The 21,110-nt window shown below is 42.8% G+C and overlaps 1 long non-coding RNA gene across 3 annotated transcripts in view; it reads left to right on the top strand.

The window, feature by feature from the left end:
• Positions 1–262: 262 nt before the first annotated feature.
• LOC113903518 overlaps positions 263–21,110 on the top strand; it is a 33,561-nt gene continuing 12,713 nt past the window's right edge. For all 3 annotated transcript variants that reach the window (XR_003514161.1, XR_003514160.1, XR_003514162.1), the window contains exons 1-2: positions 263–673; positions 15,258–15,352. This is a non-coding gene — a long non-coding RNA (uncharacterized LOC113903518). The remainder of the gene's footprint in view (positions 674–15,257; positions 15,353–21,110) is intronic.

Here is a 21,110-nt window from a genome sequence, read left to right as displayed (position 1 = left end):
CGTGTCGGACTCTGTGCGACCCCATAGATGGCAGCCCATCAGGCTCCACCGTCCCTGGGATTCTCCAGGCAAGAACACTGGAGTGGGTTGCAATTTACTTTTCCAATGCATGAAAGTGAAAAGTGAAAGTGAAGTCGCTCAGTCGTGTCTGACTCTTAGCGACCTCATGGACTGCAGCCTACTAGGCTCCTCCGTCCGTGGGATTTTCCAGGCAAGAGTACTGGAGTGGGGTGCCATTGCCTTCTCCGAAAGATCCTGCATGCCACAGCTAATATCCGGCACAGCCAAATAAATATAAATATACAAACAAAAACACAATTACATGATGGGGGAATATGGGAAAGATACAGAGAACAAAATAATTGATCAACAACAAGTGTCTTGCTTAGAGAGATTCATTGAAGGAATGGGCTCATGGTTGTAGAGATGAGTAAATACGACATTTACTGGGAAGCTGGTAGGTTAGGCTGGAAGCTCAAGCAATAGTTACTTTGCAATCTTGAGTCCAAAATCCACAGGGCAGGCTAGAAGAACAGAAATCCTGGAAATATTTGTGGGTTAGGGTCTTGAGGCAAATTTCTTCTTCTTCCAGAAACCTCGACGTTTGCTTCAACTGATTGGATGAGGCCCACCCACATTATCAAGGGTAATCTTCCTTTCAAGTCAACTGATTGTAAGTGTTAATCATATTCCAAAATATCCTCACAGCAACATCTAGACTAATGTTTGACCAAACACCTGAGCACCGTAGCCAGGCTGACACATAAAAGTAACCCTCATGGTACTTTCCCTGACTATGAAGGAGGAGACTGGGGCTTGAAGAGAGTGAGTAACTTGCTCAAGGTCAAACCATTAAGAATGAAATAATATCAAACTTTAGGCTGTGCAACCTCAGTGTTTCTGCTCTTAATCACAGACCCTGGCTGCTTGCTTAGACTAATTGCTAAATTAGACAGGGAAGAGGTTCTAAAAAAGAGGCATCTGAACCTGGTGACTTTTGATTTAAGGCAATAGTTTTAAAAACAGGGCAGACAAGATGGAGTAACAAGGGCCATATTTGCCCTCTTATCTAAAATAGCTGGTAACAAAGGTAGTGCATATGAAACAAGAGTTTGAAAGACATTGGACATCAAGTAGGAAAGGACAGTGATCCTTGAGAGATGAGATATAAGCCAGGGGCCGTCTAACTCCCCCAGCCCTATAGGAGGGTTTCCAAGGCGGGACCAGGGAGGGAAACCCAGGCAGATCCCAGTGGTCTCCCTGAGTTGATGAGACAGAGCTGAGGGTCTGGGGAGACCAAGGTGGCTGGAGTTGGCTCCCTCCTCTGGGAGAGGAGGGAGTCATATGACGAAAGTCTCCAGAAGTATCCTGAGGATATTCCCTGGGGCTTCCTCTGGCAGCCTATTAGCAAATGTGTATGTGGAAACTCCTGAGGCTGGGGGAAGAAGCACCCAAGAGATGAAACTAACCATTTTCCAGAGATCACACAAGACCAGAGCAAAAGAGGCGTAATCAATGGAGCTGTGAGCGGAGGTTCCAAAAGTGTTTGCCTTGGTGATGAGGTGAAATTAGACCTGGGCTCCATTCTCTCTGGTTCTGCCTATGTGTGTGTGTGTTAAGTCTCTCAGTCATGTCCAACTCTTTGCAACCCCATGGACTGTAGCCCACGAGGCCCCTCTGTCCATGGGAATTTCCAGGCAAGAATACTGGACTGGGTTGCCATGCCCTCCTCCAGGGGTTCTTCCCAACCCAGGGAACAAACTCCTGTCTCCTGCGGCTCCTGCACTGCAGACAGAATCTTTGCCACTGAGCCACCAGGGAAACCCCTGTTTCTGCCTAACAAACCTTAAAAGCAAACTTGAAAAGACTGAACCATTTTCAGGTAATTTAACTATGCTCCATAATAGGGTTCAAGAATAGTTCTAGGAATAAGAAAATAGACAGCACCCCACAGGGTAAAATTCACAGTGTCTGGTATCCAATCTAGATTACGAGGCATGCAGAGCAACAGAAAAATTTTACCCATAATCAAAGGAAGAAATAAGATCATGGAAATTGACACATAGACATCTATGGAAATGACATAGATGTTAGAATTACTAAAGATCTTTAATAGTTATTATATCTGTTTTCAATACGTTCAAGAAATTGAAGGAAATATCATGCATAATTAGCAGAGACTTGGAAAATATAAGATACAGGGACTTCTCTGGTGGTCCAGTGGCTGAGACTCCATGCTCCCAATGCAAGGAGCCTGGGTTCAATACCAGGTCAGGGCACTAGATCCCACATACCACAACTAAGAGTTTGCATGACTTAACTAAAGATCCCATGTGCCACAACTAAGACCCAGTGCAGCCAAACAAATAAATGTTTTTTTTAAAAAGAAGATATACAAACTGAAATTCTATGAAGATTACAGAATTTAAGACTAGAAACCTAGTCCAGTTCAGTTCAGTTCAGTTTAGTCACTCAGTCGTGTCTGACTCTTTGTGACCCCAAGAACCGCAGCACGCCAGGCCTCCCTGTCCATCACCAACTCCTGGAGTCCACCCAAACTCATGTCCATCGAGTCAGTGATGCCATCCAACCATCTCGTCCTCTGTCATCCCCCTTCTTCTCCTGCCCTCAATCTTTCCCAGAAGCATCAGGGTCTTTTCAAATGAGTCAGCTCTTCGCATCGGGTGGCCAAAGTATTGGAGTTTCAGCTGTAACATCAGTCCTTCCAATGAACACCCAGGTCTGATCTCCTTTAGAATGGACTGGCTGGATCTCCTCGCAGTCCAAGGGACTCCCAAGAGTGTTCTCCAACACCACAGATCAAAAGCATCAATTCTTCAGCACTCAGCTTTCTTTATAGTCCAATTCTTACATCCATACATGACCACTGGAAAAACCATACTCTTGACTAGACAGACCTGTGTTGGCAAAGTAATGTCTCTGCTTTTCAATATGCTCTCTAGGTTGGTCATAACTTTCCTTCCAAGGAGTAAGCGTCTTTTAATTTCATGGCTGCAGTCACCATCTGCTGTGATTTTGGAGCCCCCCAAAAGAAAGTCAGCCATTGTTTCCACTGTTTCCCCATCTATTTGCCATGAAGTGATGGGACCAGATGCCATGATCTTCGTTTTCTGAATGTTGAGCTTTAAGCCAACTTTTTCACTCTCCTCTTTCACTTTCATTAAGAGGCTCTTTAGTTCTTCTTCATTTTCTGCCATAAGGGTGGTGTCATCTGCATATCTGAGGTTATTGATATTTCTCCCGGCAATCTTGATTCCAGTTTGTGCTTCCTCCAGCCCAGTATTTCACATGATGTACTCTGCATATAAGTTAAATAAGCAGGGTGACAATATACAGCCTTGACATACTCCTTTTCCTATTTGGGACCAGCCTGTTGTTCCATGTCCAGTTCTAACTCTTGCTTCCTGACTTGCATATAGGTTTCTCAAGAGGCAGGTCAGGTGGTCTGGTATTCCCATCTCTTTCAGAATTTTCCACAGTTTATTGTGATCCACACAGTCAAAGGCTTTGGCATAGTCAATAAGGCAGAAACAGATGTTTTTCTGGAATTCTCTTGCTTTTTCGATGATCCAGCAGATGTTGGCAATTTGATCTCTGGTTCCTCTGCCTTTTCTAAAACCAGCTTGAACATCTGGAAGTTCATGGTTCACGTATTGCTAAAGCCTGGCTTGGAGAATTTTAAGCATCACTTTACTAGCGTGTGAGATGAATGCAATTGTGCAGTAGTTTGAGCATTCTTTGGCATTGCCTTTCTTTGGGATTGGAATGAAAACTGACTTTTTCCAGTCCTGTGGCCTGCTGAGTTTTCCAAATTTGCTGGCATATTGAGTGCAGCACTTTCGCAGCGTCATCTTTCAGGATTTGAAATAGCTCAACTGGAATTCCATCACCTCTACTAGCTTTGTTCATAGTGATGCTTCCTAAGGCCCACTTGACTTCACATTCCAGGATATCTGGCTCTGGGTGGATGATCACACCATCGTCATTATCTGGGTCATGAAGATCTTTTTTTGTACAGTTCTTCTGTGTATTCTTGCCATCTCTTCTTAATATCTCCTTCTTCTGTTAGGGCCCTACAATTTCTGTCCTTTATCGAGCCCATCTTTGCATGAAATGTTCCCTTGGTATCTCTAATTTTCTTGAAGAAATCTCTAGTCTTTCCCATTCTGGGATTAAAATAGATTAGACATTGCAGAGGAAAAGATTAGTGAATTTGAAGATGTAACAATAGAAAGTAAATACAATGAAATTTGGAAAGAAGACAGACTGGAAACAATATACAGTATCTGTGCACGCTGGGACAACTTCAAGTGGTCTAATATATGTGTAATTGGCAATTCAGCAAACTAAGCATTGAAAGGAATTCCTCTACTTGATAAAGGTTATCCAAAATGTATAGCTACCCTCATAGGTATGACAAAGGACTGAATATGTTCCCCTGAAGATTAGAAACAAGATATGGATGTTCACTCACCACTTCTATTCAGTATCGTCCATGGAGGTTCTAACCAGATCAATCAGTAAAGCAAGAAAAAGAAAAAAATGGCATTACAATTGGAAAAGAAGCATTGATGACATTATCATCTATGTAGAAAATCTTACAAAAAGAAAAAAAAAAAACAAAACTCAAAAGAACTAATAAGTTACTTTAGGAAGGTTGTAGGATGTAAAATCAATATGCAAAAATCTGTTATTACTAAGTACTACTAATAAATGATTCACTATTGATATTTTTAAAAATTCCATTTACAATAGCATTAAAATGTTAAATTCCTAGGGATAAATCTGGAAAAGATGATTAAGAATTTAACACTTCAAACTATAAAACGTTGCTGAGAAAAATGAAAGACCTAAATAAATGGAGTAATTCACCAGTTTCATGAGTCAGATGACTCAGCATAGCAAATATATCAAATTTTCCCCAAATTAATCTGTGGGAAAAAAAACAGATTCCCAGTCAGAATCCTTTTTGTATAATTTGGCAAACTGATGCTAAAATTCACTTGGAAATATAAAGAACCCAAGGAAATAAAACAATTTTGAAAAATAGGAGGAAAGATTGCACACTACCTTATTTTGATATTTATTATAAAAGTGCAGTAATTATAAGATAGTGTGTTATTGGCATGAAGATAGATAAATAGATCAATGGAAGAGAATAGAATAATTACAATACTATGATATTGGTGTCAAGATGGACAATAAGATCAATAGAAAAGAAGAGGAGTCCAGAAATAAACTCACATCGATAAGGTCAATTGATTTTTTTTTACACAGGTGTAAAGGTAATTCAGGAAAGAAAATATAATGTTTTTAACTAGCAGAGATAAAACAATTGGATATTCTTATGCAAAAAATAATTCCAGTCCAATCCTGCCACTTCCACAAAAAGTAAGTCAAAACGGATTGGAGATTTAGCCATAAAAACTAAAATTACAAAATTTCTAGAAGAAAACACAGGAGAAAATCTTTGTTATCTCAGGTTAGGTAGAGTTTTTTTACATTCAACAGCAAAAGAATACCACATATATAAAATTGATATTGGACTGCATCGAAATTAAGAAACATTGTTCAAAGGACTCTGTTAAAAAATAAAGAGATAAGTCACAGAGCAGAAGAAAATGCTTATAAATCTGATAAAGAACTGATATCCACTGATATCCACAATATATTAATAACTCCCTAAGCTCAGCAATGGACTTCCCTGGTGGCTCAGAGGGTAAAGTGTGTGCCTGCAATGCGGGAGACCTGGGTTTAATCCCTGGGTCGGGAAGATCCCCTGGAGAAGGAAATGGCAACCCACTCTGGTACTCTTGCCTGGAAAATCCCATGGACTGAGAAGCCTGGTAGGTTACAGTCCATGGCGTCACAAAGAGTCAGACATGACTGAGCCATTTCACTTTCACTTTAAGCTCAGCAAAAAGGAAACAAACAACTGTATTGTTTGAATGAGCAGAAGATTTGAACATGCAGTTTATCAAAAAAAGCAAATGCATGACAAGATACTCAACATCATTATGCACTATGGAAATGCATGTTAAAACCACAGAGAGATACTCTTGTAGGCCTATTAGTATATCTATACTTAAAAAGACTGACTCTATGAATTGTTGGTTAAGATGTAAATTAACTAGACCTCTGACACACTGCTGGTGGGGACGTACAATGGCACAAATACCCAGAAAAAGTTTGACACCTTCTTAAATTGTTAAACAAGCACTTTATAAGACCCAGGCTTTCTACTTCTAGATATATTGTTGGTGTTGTTTAGTTGCGAGTCATGTCCAACTCTTCTGCAACCCCATGGACTGTAGCCTGCCACGCTCCTCTGTCCATGGATATCCCAGATAAGAATACCGGAGTGGGTTGCTATTTCCTTCTCCAGGGGATCTTTCCAAGCCAGGGATCAAACCCGTGCCTCTTGCATTCACAGGCAGATGATCATCTTTCTATGGCCATAGGCATTTATTTCATCTAGAGATATACCCAAGTAAAATAAATGCCTATGTCCATGCAAAGAGTTGTGTAGAAATATTTTTAGCAGCCTTGTTTGTAATGGCCAAAATTAATTAATTAAAATAAATTAATGCATTAAAATAGAACTAAAAACAATCCAAATGTTCATCATCAGGTGAAGGGATAAACAAATTGTGGCATATACATACGATGGAATACTACTTAGTAGTAAGAAAGGAATGAACCATTGATACATAGAAGTAAGTAAGTGTTAGTCACTCAGTCGTGTCTGACTCTTTTCGACTGTATGGACTGTAGCCCACCAGACTCCTCTGTCCATGGAAGTCTCCAGGCAAGAATATTGGAGTGGGTTGCCATTTCTTTCCCCAGGGGATCTTCCCAACCCAGGGACTGAACTTGGGTTACCTGCATTGCAGGCAGATTCTTTGCTGTTTGAGCCATCAGGGAAGCCCCCATTGATACATGGAAGGACCTGGATAAAGCCCGAAATAATCATGCTGGTGAAGAAGCCAAACAACAATTAGTACAGACTGTGTGACTCCGTGGATACCATACTAGAAAATGTAAACTGACCTGTGGGGACGGAAAGCTGATGGGTGGTTTCCTGGGTTAGGAGGAAGGAATGGGAGTGCTTACAAAGGGCCAGGTGGAAAGTTTTGGAGGGGTGGACATGTTGGTCACTTTGTGGGGTGGTTTCATGGGTGCACACGTATGTCAACATTTCACATTGTATACTTTAAAAACATATAGTATGTTGTTAGGTCATTGTACCTCAGTCTCTAAGTTGTAAGGCTATAAGGCTGTTAAAGCAAAGATCTTGCTGAAGTGACATGCAGTGGCTCTGAGACTGGAAGAGGCAAGACTGAAACAGAATAACCACTCAGGAAGATGCTGAGAAATCCAATTCTCCTTATGCCTAGAACCTGCCTTAGAGGCACCAATTTTACAAAATAAAAATATAAGAATTCTGGTCTATTAAGGGTTACTAGAAAGGGGAAAAATTGGAAACTGTGACAGATTTTATTTTCTTGGGCTCCAAAATCTCTGCAGACAGTGACTACAACCATGAAATTAAAAGATGCTTGCTCCTTGGAAGGAAAGCTATAACAAACCTAGGCAGAGTATTAAAAAGCATAGACATCACTTTGCCGACAAAGGTCTATATGGTCAGAGCTATGGTTTTTCTAGTAGTCATGTATGTATGTGAGAGTTGAACCATGGAGAAGGCTGTGCACTGAAAAATTGATGCTTTTAAACTGTGGTTCTGGAAAAGACTCTTGAGAGTCCCTTGGACTGCAAGGAGATCAAATCAGTCAATCCTAAAGGAAATTAACCCTGAATATTCATTGGAAAGACTGATGCTGAAGCTGAAGTTCCAATACTTTGGCCACCGAGGAGCCGACTTGTTGGAAAAGACCATGATGTTGGGAAAGGTAGAAGGCAGGAGGAAAAGGGAACAGCATAGGATGAGATGGTTAGATGGCATCACCGACTCAATGGATGTGAGTTTGAACAAACTTCACGAGATAGTGAAGGACAGGAAGCCTGGCGTGCTGCAATCCATGGGGTCACAAAGAGTCAGACATGATTTAGTGACTGAACAACAGCAACAATAAAGCTAGTACATTTGAGACTTTTTTGTTACTTACAAAAGGACTCCTGATTCCTGCTGCTCTGTCACCCATCAGCTGGGTGCCTTTGTGCATGCACAGGCTGAACAACCACCCATAGCAGCCCTGATCCTATAGACCACATGGTGTGATAGAAGCAGCACTGACCACCAAATCTTGGTACTAACCATATGGCCTTTGGTGAATCAACTAAAAATTCCTCATAACTTAGTTTCTTCATCTTGGATTCCAGTCCTGTGGGGCTTGGTTGAGATAAGGACTAAGATGAGGCTTTAAAAACAGACATGGGCCCCATCAATGTGTTCTGGCCAGAAAGTGAGGGGAAAAAAGGCTGGCCTGGAGTTCAGGAATTAACATTCCTCTAAGAATAAGAACATCCCAGGACTCTTTATTAAGATGTACATTATGTGACTAAACAGGGCTATCTTGGCTCAAACTGTGAGAGACATGTGTTCCCACTTCTACCCCCACTGCTCGCTTCTGGGGCCTTTTCCCTTACAAGCATCACACCCAGTTCCCCCATCACAACCTGGCTGCCCAGGGCCCACTGGGAATTCCCTCCCAGAGAAGTTTGCTTCCCTGAATTCCCAAGTCAGTCCATTCCTTGCCTCCATCCTTCATCCCTCAGCATAGAGATCACAGCGGGGAGGAATGAGGATTACTAAATGGACTCTCACTCGGGTTTATATATATGTCCAGAGTTAGCTCTCTTAGCCTTAATCTTTCAAGAGACACTTATTTTAAATGAGATGCTTGTTTACTCCAAAGAGTGACTTTCTAATGGAATTTGGTATCAGCTAGCTAGATCTTTAGGCATGGGATTGAGAGGGTGTCTCTAGAAAGAAATCTCCACATTTAGTGCCCAAATCTCCAAAGTGGTCTCAAAAATATCATTTACATGGAATTTTGGGCAGGAGAAGTTTCTTTCTGTATAATTATGTTTATATCTGTTTCTATATAACTGCTACAAACTCTGCACAGGAAATAATGGAATCAAACATGCACATTTTTTTCTGTTGGATACACTGGGTCTTTCATTGTTATGGGATGGATTTTTCTAGATGCAGCAAGCAAAGGCTACTCTTTGTTGAGGTGGGCGGGCTTCTCGTTGTCGTAACTTCTCTTGTTGCAGAGCACGGGCTCTAGGCATGCAAGCTCAGTAGTTGTGGCTCACGGGCTTAGTTGCCTCTCGCCATGTGGGATCCTCCCAGACCAGGGATTGAACCCATATCCCCTGCATTGTCAGGCCGTTTCTTAACCTTTGGACTACCAGGGAAGTCCAGACTTCTTTTTTAAACACACAAATCATCAGATTCAGATGATTTGTGTTTTCTTTTTAAAAAATATTGATTTAATTTATTTATGCACTGGGTCTTTTTTGCTACAGTCAGGCATTCTCTAGTTTTGGAGAGTGGAGGCTGGTCTAGTTGGGGTGTACAGACTTCTCATTGCTGTGGCTTCTCTTGTGGTGGAGCACAGGCTCTAGGCGCGAGGGCTTCAGTAGTTGTTGCATGTGGGCTCGGTAGTTGTGGCACATGGACTCAGTTGCCCTGAGGCATGTGGGATCTTCCTGGACCAGGGATTGAACTGGTGTCCCTTGCAGTGTGAAGTGGATTCTTAACCTCTGGACCACCAGGAAAGCCTATCCGGACTTTTTTTAGTATATGAAACTGATACACGGATTGAAGGCTGCTGCCACACCTGGTACATTGTTCAGATGCTGCTAGTGCCTGAAGTTCAAGAAATCTCCACATTTAGTGCCCAAATCTCCAAAGTGGTCTCAAAAATGTCATTTACATGGAATTTTGGGCAGGAGAAGTTTCTTTCTATATAATTATGTTTCTATCTGTTTCTATCTGTTTCTATATAACTGTTACAAACTTTTAGGTAGTTCCAGTAATTTAGCTCAATATACTTGTCAATGACCTAGAGGATGAAGTGAAGGATAGTGTGAAAGAATCTCCTGATGACTCAAAAGTGTTTAGCTTGGTAAGAGCCAAGGAAGATCTTAAGATGGTTCTAACAAACTGGATGACTGAACAAATGCAACGACTGATGATACTTTACAGAGAAAGTCAAAAGGTAATAGATATTGAAACAAATAACTTAAGCTCCACATAATTTAAGCTGTACACACTGATGGACTTAGAATTTATGTTAGTTTCAAAGGAAAAAAGACTGTAGGAATCAAATTAATAAAGACAATTTCCATAAAGCTATCTAATCTGCAATGGTCCAGAAAAGGCCAAAAGAGTCTAGAAGTATACCCAGAAAATGAAGGGGAAAATACAAGAAAACATGCAGTGGACAGGACAGGATGCCGGCCTAACAAGTTCTCTTTGGCTAATTTGGTCCTGATGTTTTCCTCCAGTTGTCCCTAGCCCTAGAAAATGAATCAAGATCTGTCTAAACCAACAAAAGTATGATTCCCTGGACCAGCAGCAGTGGGATGACCTGGAAACGTATTAGAAATGCAAATTTATTAGGCTCCATTCTGAATATAGTAAATCAGAAACTTTGGCCCAGGAACACAGCAATTTATATTTTAATAAGGCCCCCAGGAGATTCCAGTTCATGCTGAAGTTTGAGCACCACTGGTCTAAACCAATTATGATAATCCCATTCCACTTTGCCAATGATTATGTTAAGGATAAGCGTGAACTCCCTTTAGGCCAATGAGATACAAGTAAAAGTCTGCTGGGGGATTCTAAGCAATATATTTCCTGAAAAGAGGAAAGACCTTTCACCCTTTGGCCTTAGTTCTATGAGAATGTGATGACTGGAGCTGCAGCATCCATCTTGTGGCTATGAGGAGGCACAGTTGAGGACTGCAGAGCAAAATATATGGTTTATGCCAATCTTCCCACGACTTTACATCCAGGATGTCTTGCTGTGTGAGAAAGTAAACCTCACTTTTGGTCAGAAATGCTTTTCCTTGCATCTGAAACCATCCCTCAAAAGCACATCCCTTTCTTCTCTACTGTGGTACAGAAGAAGAAAACCTGACTGAGTAAATTCTCACAAATAGTGAGAAACAAAACAAAACACAGATCTCGGACCTTTCACCTGAACAGGTGATAGCTATATTCCCTAATCTTTAGTTAATATATTGTATATCCATTTTTATTCAGCTCAAGAGAAAAAAATATTTTTGGCCCCTTGGCATGCAGAGATCTTCGTTCCCTGAACAGAGACTGAAATAGTGTCCCTGCAGTGGAAGTACAGAGTCTTAACCACTAGACCACCATGGGTATTCCCTTATCTTAAAGCAAGTGTATTATTGAGCCTCTCTGCTCTTATATATTGTATTAATGTAACAAATATTTACTTTCCTCACAGTTTTTGTAAAGTATCTTTTGTAGTGAGCTATGTGCAAACATAAAAAACCCCTCTGGCAGTCAGCACACCATCCATTCAGTTCAGGGCTGTATGGCCAAAAACTACATTGGGAGAGAAGTTTGAAGGTGTGATTGTATTGATCTCAACTTTAAAAAGTTAAGGCCACACACAATGCACTTTCATTTCCCCAAACCCCATTATGAGTGACCATTTATGATTCGACTTACCTCTCCACATTGTTATTCATATTATGAATTAAGAGATCATGCAGTAGAGGTAAACCTCAACCTTAGAATCACTTTCATGAGAAATAAAATGCCAAGATAGATGCATGGATGGAAACCTACACAGAGAGGAGGCAAAAAGTATTTTTTGTGGATTGTGTCTTCATATCTTGGCAACACACATTGTGTGGGTCTGTCAACAAAGCCATAAGAAAGAGGGCAGAGAGTGGAAGAATCAGCCTGATGAATGCATCTTTTTCTGTGCACCATCCAGCTTAACTTTCGACAAACTTTTTACAATGAAGCCCCCCCGATAACTAACTGCAAACACAGATGGGGTTGTCAGCATGCCCTATAGGTCAGGAAGCTTGGGCTTTGCAGGACTGACAGCAGGAATTGGTCCAAAATCAACTGTTCTCCACTGAGAATTCCCTGTCAGCTGTTGAAGAAGGCTGGCTCTGCTGAATTCAGCCCTCAAAGAGTGCAGAGAGGAGGGAAGACCTCTCAGAGACAAAAAGCAGACTCCGCAGGATTTTAGGGCTTAAGACCAATACCTTCCCCTGCACTCAGAGGCATGAAAGAAGCCAGCGCATCTGGAGCCCAGATGTTCCAAGCGAGTCTCCCTCTGAGCAGAGGCTGTCCCAGTCCACCCTGGAGCTCAGAGCAAGTCACCAAAGAAGGTGGCCTTGCCCCACACTGGAAAGTGGAAGAGCACTTCTGGTTGCAGTCTTTATCCAGGCTGGAGCCTTGAGTTCAAAGTTTCTGTGCCTCTATTTCCTCTCCTTGGAAGGCAAGGCTATTCTGGTCTCCTGGTGGAGTGAGGATAAAGCAGGACAAAGGATGGGAAGAGCAATGATTGTCTGGAGATAGATATAGATATAGATATAGATATATAAAACTCCCCCTGGGGGAAACCCTGTTAAGGACTCAGACAAACATATTTCCCAGACTCCTTTGCAGCTAGGTGGGGGTCATATGTCTCAGTCCTGGCCAGTGGGTTGGAGGCAGAAGAGACATGCATCATTTCCATGCTAAGCCCAGAAAACCCACCTCAACCATCTCCACCATCCTGCTGCCCTGTCTCCTGGTCACATGCAGAGGATCCAATAGATGATCCCAAAGCCAGAGAGAATGGGGGAACCCCAGTGGATGGACCTCAGATTCCTGATCAACTTCATAGAAGCCTGCCTTCCTAAGTGTCTCAGATTGTGATAGAATGAAAAACGAAACTCTGTGCTAAACCAGCTCAGATTTTTTGCTGCACCAAGCATTATTTATCCGACAGAATGCAGGCTCTGAACGTGTCCTAGAGAAAGCAGCTGAGAGGGTGACGGAACCCGGGATGGGCGAGGGGAGGCAGAGGTGGCAAATACATTTAAAGGGATGCTCGTGATGTCTAGGTGATATGTGGTCTCCCACTCACCTAATGACCCCTCCCTTATCAAGGCTTTTATGCTCCGGATGAACCTCTTTGAGGCTGCCCAGTTACCCCTCACCTCCAGCCAGCTGTCAGGGTCTATACAGACAGCCAAGGAGTTATATTAAACAGATTTCAGGGAGTTCAGGGTCTGAAAGAAATTAGCCTAGGCACATCGCTGCCAAGTAAGTTTGTCTTTTTTTGAAGACAACATTGGCAAACAAACACAAGCCACACTGTTTCTCAAAACCTGTGTCTTCACTGCCATTGAATTCATCCACGGTTGACTGTTGACAAGTGGAGGGAGGATTGGCGAATGGACATCAGCTTAATATCAATTTTATTTGGCTTAGCAAGAATTTTTTGTATATGAGCTCTACAGAGTTCTTATTCCAGAGATTGCAGTCATTTTAGATAAATACTTTCATGCAAAAGATTCTGCCAGATATTTTTCTAACACATGAATAACCTGATCTGAACAAATTCATTTCTGATGATCAGATATTACCTCACTTTTGTATTTTTATTGTGACAAAATATACATAGCACAAATTTACCATTTTAATAATTTTTAAGAGTACAATTCCATGGCATTAATTACATTCACAGCGTTGTAAGCCATTATCACAATATATTTCCCAAACTTTTTCATCATCCCAAACAGAACTTCTCAAAACAATGAAAGCATAATTTCCTCTTCCCTCTTCTTTCAGTCCTTCATAAACGCTAATCTATTTGCTGTCTCTAAGAATTTTCCTGTTCTAGATATTTCATGTAAGTGGAATTACAAAACATGTGTACTCTTGTGTCTTATTTTACATAGCGTAATATTTTCAAGGTCTATCCATGTTGTATCATGCATCAAGCATTCTTTTTTATGGCTGCATAATATTCCACCATAGGCATACCGATTGTTTATTCATTCATTTGCTGAAGGTCATTAGGTTGCTTCTGCCTTTTGGCTACATTTGTGAGTAATGCTTCTATGAACATGGCTGTATAAGTATCTCTTCCAGTTCCTACTTTTCAATTAGTTTGGGGTATATACTGAAGAGTGGAATTGCTAGGTCATACAGTAATTCTACACTTTGCTTTTTGAGAAACTACCAAACTGTTTCCCATGGTGAATCTGCAAAATTAAAAACCCAGATTAAAGAAAAAATGTAGAATAAGGCTCTCATTATCCATGGGGATGCCTGAGTGATGAGAGTGCCAGCTGGCCCTGGAGCCCTCATTAGCACGGAGCATGTATCTCTCGGGTCAGCTCTCTGTGCACAATCACATTAAAGACTTCATACCTGAGTGATGCCTAGATACAGAGGTAAATTGCCAAGAAGCTGATGAAGCTGAGAGCCCCTCACTTGCAGTGGCTCCTTCCACAGTGCTGGGAAGGGCCCTTACAATGTGGTCATTTTTAAAAATTTTGCTAACAGTAAGATATTTGAGCTCAAGTCAGTTAAGACCACTGACTCCTTTCAGTCCAACTTCCCCTTGTATTGGGTGGTGTTGGGATGCCTGTGGGCATTTGGAGGAGGTTGGTGATTTACTCTGGAAGTCACTGAAAGAAGAGTCCCAGTTTTTCAGTCAAGTAAGTCTCCAAATAACCACTGAATGACACTGCAGTAAGCTAGGCTGAGAGGCTAATGTGGTTGAGACCTGGTTCCTGCCCTCTAGGAGCTTCAAACCTTGCCTGGGGTGGAAGGGGAAGCAACACTAAACACACATTAATATTTACAATAAAAGTCAGAACATGCAAAATGCCATCACAAGGCGTGATGGGTCCAAAGGAGGGAGGGATGACATGGAAACAGGAGTCAGGAAAGCATTTGTGAGTAGGGTCCATTTGGAATGGGCCTGAAGGGGAACATTTCCCCCAGCAGAGAGTGGACTAGTGGGAATCAAAGTGGGAAAGGCAGGAGAGCCCAGGCTCTAAAGACATGAAACTGGAAGGAAATTTGGGACCACATTTTAGAGCAGGGGTCAGCCAGTATTTTCTATAAAGAGACAAATGATATTTTAGGTTTTCCAAGCCGTGTAGGGCCTGTCACAATGACTCAGCTCTGCCATCATAGCATCAACACAGCTATAAACAGTATGTAAATGAATGGGAGTGACTATGTGCCAATAAAACTTTATTTACACAAATAGGCATCAGACCAGAGCACCCAACTAAGGAAACTGGAGACCATGAGAAGCCACTGGAAGTCTGTGAGCAGGAGAATGACATTGTAACATGACCAAAAGTATGTATTTGGGAAAGAAATCTGGCTATAGAATAATACTTGAATTGGAGGATGTAGAATTAAGCATGGAAATAACTGTTGAGGATGTTAGAGTGTTTAAGGGCAGAGACTGGAAATTTTAGGTCATTGAGAGCAGAAAAAGAAAGCTGGCTTGATGGGGCATGGGGTCTTATTGGGGAAGAGAGCTGGGTTAAAAGGAGGCCTGGGGGACTGGGATTTTGAGGTTGCAGGCAAAGTTTGTGAGTGATGGGATGAAGGGATTGGGGTTTGGATGTGTTTCTGGTTGACTGCCATGATGGCTCAGTGGTAAAGAATCCACCTGCAATGCAAGAGAAACAGGTTCAATCCCTGGGTAAGGAAGATCCCCTGGAGGAGGAAATGGCAACCTACTCCAGTATTCTTGCCTGGAAAATCCCATAGACAGAGGAGCTTGAGGGCCTGTGGTCCATGGAGTCACAAAGAATCAGAGCGACTGAGCATGCCTGCCTGCACATGCCCTGGGATGGTCTCTGCACTCTGAGTGGAGTGGTGGGCAGCTCATGTCAGATGGCTGAGGCTCCTTTGTGCCACCCATGGCCACGTGGAACACGGTTGCTGTGGGCTCCATCCAGTCTAACCCCCAGGGCTCCCAGCAGACAACACCCGACTCTATGTGAGTCTGGCCAAGCCTGGGCTCCAGGCAAGTGCTGCCCGGGATCCCTGAGCCCTGAGACGTCTCGGAGGACAGCCAAGGACAGCCAAGGTCAGCCAGGGCAACCCCATCAGAGGCAGGTGGAGGCCATGCCAAGTTACCCTGGCAGCTGCGTGGGTGGGCCAGATTGCTTTCTAATTACATTGTGCTTCAGACAAGACAAAATCGTGTCTCTTAAAAAGCATGTATGTGGAGTCGGGGTGCATCCAGAGAAGGTCAGGCCTCCTGGAAATCGGGAGCAGACAGTCAGGTTACAGAATTCATTTGCATCCCGGGGACTCCATGTGCAACCCCGTGGCCCGTCGGGGACGCATTCTGGAGGAGCGAATGCATTTAAATGGAGCGGGTGATTCTGAAAGAAAATGTGCCATTTCACCGCGAATATCTCATCATTTCTCCCTGGAACTTAATATAATACCCTCCTGGAAAAATCATCTAAAGATTGGGCTTTTGCCCGTGTCCTATAGCAAACCCTCTCCCTGCTGCTCTGCATGCTGAGACAATTTAGTTGAAAAGGAGCCACCTTAGAATTTGCCATATTTCTGTTTGACAAAGAGGCAGTTTACTCACTGGTTACATGCTTTCTTGCTGAGACATGAACATTAGGTTGGCAGATATTGAAAATACTGTTTTGATACTTAACGCACTTTCTTGGGAATTTATTTTAGAAGCAGAGTAATAAGAGAAATCTTCCTGACTTAGAAATATAAATATGATGCTACCACTTGGGGTTATTTATTTCCAAGGCAATCAATGAGGAAGCGTTAGAAAATATATTCAGAGTGATTTCAAACCTGATTTCAGTCAAGTGAGTAATCTTTCCATTTTCTTTCCATATGTTACATGATTTAAAAAAAAAAAAGATGAAATGGTAAAGAATTAAAAGGCACTCTGGAACTAAGACCATAAATATGAATATAAGACTGTCTATTTTTTTAAGGAATGAAATGGCTTTAATTATGCTGAAACAAATGTTGATAGTGAAGCTAAATACTGTTCAGCAAAATGATTTTGTACATATATATGCATTCTTTTTATATTCTTTTCCATTATGGCTTATCACAGGATATTGAATATAATTTCCTGTGCTATACGGAAGGACCTTGTTGTTTATCCATCCTATATATATTAGCTTACGTCTGCTAACCCCCACCTCCCACTCTATCCCTCCTCCACCCCCACCGCCTTGGCAACCACAACGTCTGTGATTCTGTTTCTGAGTCATAGATGAGTTCATTTGCGTCATATTTTAAATCCTACATATAAGTGACATCACACGGTATTTGTCTTTCTGATTGACGTCCCTTAGTATGATCATCTCTAGGTCCATCCATGTTGCTGCACACGGCATTATTTTATTCGTTCTATTCCATTTATACATTTATACAATTCCATTGTATATATACCACATCTTCTTTACCCATTCATCTACTGATGGACATTTAGGTTGCTTCCGTGTAAATAAATTATAAATAAAATACTTACTAAAATAGGCTATTATAAATAGAACAGGCACAATATTTTGAATACAGCTGGTGGCTCCAGGACTTTAGGAAACTCTTGCAGTTGTTTTCCAAGCTGAAGGGTCAACCAGCTGGGATCCGTCTCTTCAGCCTGGCCGCAGGTCTAGATCAAGTCCAGCCCCAGTTATTATAGGGCTCAATACTTGAGTTTCCATTGTACTTACACACCATGGGCTTTGCCTGTATTTGTTGGCAAAAGGGTTCAGAAGTGATTATGAGAAGGGGTTACATGTGGGTCCTTCACACTAGGGCCATGAAGGAGAGCAGACTTGTGGAGGTGCTCGCCCAGTTAAGTCAGGCACAGAGAGTGAGAAATCACAGGGCAGAGAAACCCTCTTTCTGGTAAGATCCTCTTCCTGGACTATGTTAAAGGTTATTTCGGCTGGGGTGGGGGAGAACTTGGTGGAATGGGTCAGGTGGGTGGATCAAGAGCAGATGCTACCTAGAGACCCAGGTTGGCCATGGGCCTGTGGATACCTGCCCTTGAAGGTATTCATCAGGAGCAAAGGTTTGGAAACCAATGGCCATGTCCTTGTGTCTATAACCAGGTACGTGGGACTGGGTCTCCTGATCGAGTCAGCTCCTTTGGGCTCTGCGGGGGGTGGGATGGCTTGCAAAGTTCAGGGTGAACTGGACGCAAACTTAGTTTTGTGTGCTATTGACCTTGGTGTGGAGACAGGCACCTTCCCATCCATGGAGCGTCCTTGTCTGCAGGCCTGCTTTGCTGATGATAGACTCATCCACTGATAAGCCCGGCAAGGCGTAGCCTAGGTGACACTGCCCTCATTTCCCTGCCTGGCCCTTTGGTGCCCTCCTAGATGGCGGTGGTAGTGGTTTAGTCACTAAGTTGTGTCTGACTCTTGCAACCCCATGGACAGTAGCCTGCCAGGTTCCTCTGTCCATGGGATTTCCTCTTCTTTTTTCTGGGACCCAAGGACCCTCCTGCTCTCAACCCCTCCTTGCCCCTCCCCACCACCAATTGCCTACAAAGCTTAACCTCAGGCAAGAATCTGCATATCATTATAATCTTCGTGGGTTGTTTTCCATCTTCTCCTCTTGGCAGAGTCCTTGGTTCAGATGGTAGAATTGAAAATTTTGTTTCCCATTTGAGGGTTTCAGGCAGCAAACTGGCAGAGGAGGACATGTAAGGAACATGTCTGCATGCAGATGGCAGCTCAGCTTTGGCCCTACTGTATCCACACCCTGGGCATACACACTTGGCAATATTTGGAAACATGAGACCACAAGATAGAAATGTACTTATTCTTAGAAAAGACATTTGGATGTGAAAAGCCAGTTCATCTGTGCATATCTGGGTGAATTATATGGCTTGAGCCACAGCACATGACGTTCAGTAGCTGAAGACAAACGGAGATAATTCTGAAGTCACTCTGAGCAGAGACGAGGTATCTGTCGCACTGTGGGTAACAGACACCTTCAAATGCACTCAGCCTGGTTCTCTTCCAGTTCTGTTTCAACCTACTTTCCCAGCCCCAGTCGACACGGCTCTCGCGGCTGTAGCCTGAGAAAGGAAGTGACCCTCTGAGATGAGAGGGTTTCCCTAGTGACATCCATCCAGCTGGCCACAGTGGGGGCTCGTCTGGGGCCCACACAGTCAGGCCATCAGAATGTGCCAAGATCAGCAATAATAAGGTCTTTGCACAGAATTCCTTCATCATGAGGGGAAAGCAGGCTGGACTGAGACAGACCTGAACCCAGCCCTCGCTTCTAACATCTTCAGCCAACGGAACCGAACTACACTCAGAGAATACTCTGACTGAAGAGACAGAAGGAGAGACAAAAAGAAGAGATAAACCAAGGTCATGGCTGAAAAACTTCAGATACTTTTGCAAATCAGACCGAAACAGCTATATCAGCTAAAAGGTCAAAGCATCTTATAGGTAAAGTCCCAGTGGCTTTGGTGCTGGAAAGTGACTCCTGCCAGAAAGCTCCATTCAGATCTACAGAATGATGGCTTTTATCTATTTAGTCCTACACCTCCCAAACTTTATCATCGTTGTCTTCTAATTGGTCTTGATGCCAGGCTCAAGGGCCTAATGAAATCAGCAAGCACAACTCTGAACGGAAAGAAGAAAACCAACTTGTGTTTGGCATTTGATAAAATGCCTGTCCTAGAGAAGATTCTTGACAGCCCCTTGGACTGCAAGGAGATCAAACCAGTCAATCCTAAAGGAAATTAAACCTGAATATTCATTGGAAGGACAGATGCTGAAGCTGAAGCTCCAATACTTTAGCCACCTGATGCAAAGAGCCGATTCATTGGAAAAGACCCTGATGCTGGGGAAGATTGAAGGCAGGAGGAGATAGGGAAGACAGAGGATGGGATGGTTGGATGGCATCATTGACTCAATGGACATGAATATGAGCAATCTCCGGGAGATAGTGAAAGACAGGGAAGCCTGGCATGCTACAGTCTATGGGGTCACAAAAAGTTGGACACAACTTGGCGATTGAACAACAGGGATTGGATATGGAGCTCTAGACCTGCTATTGCTGGATTTTTCCCACAATGGATGGCTCTGCAGCTGGGATGGAGAAATTACCATCTGATACCCATGGGGGCTCCCTGGGTTCCTCCAAAACAGACAGAGAAGGTCTGAATATACTGACCTTGGAGAAGTGACTCTCCACCTCCATTTCAAACTGTCCTCTACTTGATTAGCTTCAAGAAACACATGCTTACCAAAGATTAGGCCAGGCATCAGGGCTGTAGCTAGACAGAATCCCTACACTGTCTAGAGCAGAGGTCCCTGACTTTTTTGGCACCAGGGATCAGTTTTGTGGAAGTTACTTTTTCCACGGACCAGAAGAGGAGTGGTGGCTTCAAGGTGCTTCAAGCACATTACATTTATTGCGCACTATATCTCTATGGTTATTATATTGTGATATATAATGAAGTAATTATACAACCCACCAAAACGCAGAGTCAGGAGGAAGCCCTGAGCTTGTTTTCCTGGAACCAGATGGTCCCATCATGGGGTGATGGGAGACAGTGACAGTAGGGTTTGCACCCCTGATAGTCTAATGCCACCACCAGTCTGATAGGAGTCGGAGCTCAGGAGGTAATGCGAATGTTGGGAAGCAGCTGTAAACGCACATGAGGCTTCTGTCGCTTGCCCACCACTTGCTTCCTGCTGTGCAGCCTGGTTCCTAACAGGCCATGGGTCAGTACCAGTCCATGACCTGGGAGTTGGGGACCCCCAGTCTAGATAGTAAATACTGTATTATGATAAATGCTTCATTATAGTGTGATAAATGGTCTTGTGGATGGATGCACAGAATAGGGATACCCAAGGGCACACAGCAGAGAGAACTAATGCTTGTCAAGGGTTGAAGATAGCAGGGGCTTATAAACTAAGAGAAGGCAAGTTCCCTCAAAAAGTGGGACAGTCATCTTGAAAACTATGAACGAATCCATTTTCGAGAGGCATTGCAGGATCAGTATTAGGAATATGGGTTTTGAAATCTGGATGAGTCTGACTCTGTCACTTGTTGACTGATGAATTTCAAAGCCCCTAAAGTC

Source organism: Bos indicus x Bos taurus, chromosome 13 (genome assembly GCF_003369695.1).
Source record: "Bos indicus x Bos taurus breed Angus x Brahman F1 hybrid chromosome 13, Bos_hybrid_MaternalHap_v2.0, whole genome shotgun sequence".
NCBI classification, from domain to species: domain Eukaryota; kingdom Metazoa; phylum Chordata; class Mammalia; order Artiodactyla; family Bovidae; genus Bos; species Bos indicus x Bos taurus.
Note: the sequence above shows the minus strand (reverse complement) of the source record. Positions and strands in the feature narration are given on the sequence as shown.